A 2,992-nucleotide genomic window follows, 5' to 3' on the forward strand; every position below is an offset into this window, starting at 1 on the left:
CCCTAATAAAGATTTACTGTATGACTGTGTGGTCCATTCTTGAAAAAGGAAAAATTAGAGGACGTGGGTGATCAACATTTAAAAAGAAACTGTGATATTTAATTAAATTGTGATCAAATTAAGCAAACACATATGCAAACTTGTTCAGTTCATAATCAGGTAACTGCTGAACATAGCAAACCATCTGGTATAGTAGTTTAAAATGTTAACTGTGGTAAAATGAGCGTTAAACACATGAGTGATGAGATAATAGCTCCAAAGGATGATAATCTTTCTTGTCTGTGTCTTGAGATGTTTCTTTTGGAGTAATTCTCCCCCCTAGTGGCCAAAAAATTATCAAAAATTTATTTAAATGTACTAATTTTAGAGCTAAAAATTATTCACTTTGTCAAAGGGTCAAAAAGATAGCTTTCCCATATATCAAAAAGGCAAGTCAACCTTCCTTGTGTTTTCATTTACTACAAAACTGAATCTATGTTTAAAATATAAGCCATCTAGCTACTAGCTATTCATTTTACTACTATCTGCAGCATTTGAAAAAAATATCACCAATGCTAAAGCTATATAGCTGAAAAACTGGAGTTGGATAATGACGATATAGGCCTCTATGTGGTAAAAGAATAACTGAAGAATGAACGGATAAATGAATATCCGTTTATTTAGCTTCATGTTCACGGATTCTCAGGGGTTGATGGTGACAGACGCCTGGCCGTGAACCTGCCGGAGAGCAGGACAGTCCAGAGTGGTGATCACCCTGCTTGTCCCGGTCCTCTGCAGAGTGAAATACTCAGTCCAGGTCAGAGAAGAGCCTCCTATCACCAACCTGAGAAAAGACAAACACGTCAAAAATATTAAAGCAAAAAGTGGGTTTTTTTCCTTTTGCTACTATTTAGAGGCTATAAAATTCACTTGTATTTTTATTTTTTATTCCTATTTATTCTATTTATCCCCTTTGTATATTTTATTTATATTTGTCTCTGTATTTATATATGTGTGTGTGTGTGTGTATATATATATATAACAATTCTGTAACTGTAACTTCGGTCGTTGCTGTGCTTTTTTTGGAAGTCGAATTTCCCAGAGGAACCCACCCGAGGGATTAATAAAGTTCTATCTTATCTTATCTTATCTTATCTTATCTTATCTTATCTTATCTTATCTTATCTTATCTTATCTTATCTTATCTTATCTTATCTTATCTTAAAATCGTTAATCTGGAAAGATCCAAAGGAATAAGATGAAACTGAAACCAGTTTTTGGTTTTATGTGGAAATATTTTATACAAACAGTTGTTCATGATCACTCACCTGTGATACCTGGACTTTGGCTCCATCATCCCAGGTCCTTCCATGCGAATGTAGACGTTCTCCAAGTTGAAGCTGAAGGGGTTTGTGAACTCCACAGTTGCTATCATCTCTTCACTCACTTTGCCTCTACCAGACACCTGAAGTACACACAGGACATGTAAAAATCCACCCCTAAAATCCAACTTTGATAAACAGGACATCAAACATGTAATGAAAGCAAAGCAAACCGTTTGCTCATAGGGGGCTGTCTGTTTTGTGTTGAACAACATTTTTGCTCTAATGATCTTATTATTATTATTATTATTATTATTATTATTATTATTATTATTGTTGTTGTTATTATTATCTTCTTATATAACTTACTATTAACTGAGCAGCCAATCAAATAGTCACTCTGTCAACTACACAACATTAACGGCACATAAATCCATCTTCAAACATCTCTGTGTTTAAATTCCTGAACTTAAATTTAAAGAAAACTGGCTGCTCATGACAGCACAAGTTTTACTTTGTGTAACTGCTTCTGCCACAGTGCAGTCTGGGTCCTTACTTAGCAGAGTGAGATGGAAATAGAAGAGGCGGATTTTCCCAGCCCTTGTAGGCGGGGCTGCTGAAGCACCTTTGAATGGGAAGGACATATTTAAAGAGGCACAGATCATTGCTGATGTTGAGACATACAATTTATGTGTGGTCACTTCTGGTCTTTCTGACAATTTACACCTAAAATATGAGCATTTCAACAATGTTATTCAAACCATATGTTGAAAAATTTGTTTATTTGTTCATGCATAATAAACTAAGCTTACTTCAATTGGACTCTAAAGTTTGGGTTCTGAGCTTTAGATATTTTTAGATTACTACTTGAAACTACATGTGAGAATGTGGAAGATCAAGACAAAATCTGTAACTGATGACTTATGAGAGCACAAAAGTAACTGTAGTGTTTCACACTAAAGTGAAAGATGTTTAATTTCCTGAGCAGTGAATAATAAAGGATGTTGAGTTTGTTTAGTAGCTTCATGAAAATTTTAAACTGTTTCAAAATTTATTAAATCAATAACGCTTTTTTGCCCTGTGAATTTTTAGATACACTGTGTTTGCTCTTAAAATAAACTCTTTGAGACAGAAAAATGAAAGATACAGGTACAAAACCTGGGACTGATGTCCAGATTTTAAGATTCATTCCTCTGACACTCGTTGAGTCGGGGTTGGTGTGGTAAGGGTTATAAGGAAGGTTTTACACGGAGGGATTCCTGTATGTTCAGGGTGTGCCCCGCCTCTACAGACCTATGGTAGCGATACGCTCCAGCTCCACTGCGTCCAGATAGGGATAAGCGCAAGAGGACGAATGGATGGATGGATGGGTTTATGTGAAATATATTTGTTGTTGTTTCAGATTTTCTCAAATGTTTCTATCGGATCAGATAAAACATAAAGTTCAAACCCTTATTTGCTGTCAGCATAATTACTGGTAAAATGTCTTTCTCAAAACCATATTAAGACATGAATATAATTTAGAGTTATACTCTGACAGCTGAAACACCTTTAAAGTACCTGCAGAGCAGGTGAGACGAGAAAAGCCCCTTAGAATTAAATGTGCACTTTTCCTACTGCTGTGTGGGAGTGTAAACACGAGGGTGCGATTCTTGAAAACTGAAACTGAAACAAAAACGGGCCGTGACTGA

Source organism: Mchenga conophoros, linkage group LG3, assembly GCF_057382185.1.
Source record: "Mchenga conophoros isolate Kocher_MC1m ecotype Shallow Benthic linkage group LG3, M_conophoros_male_GT1.1, whole genome shotgun sequence".
NCBI lineage: Eukaryota > Metazoa > Chordata > Actinopteri > Cichliformes > Cichlidae > Mchenga > Mchenga conophoros.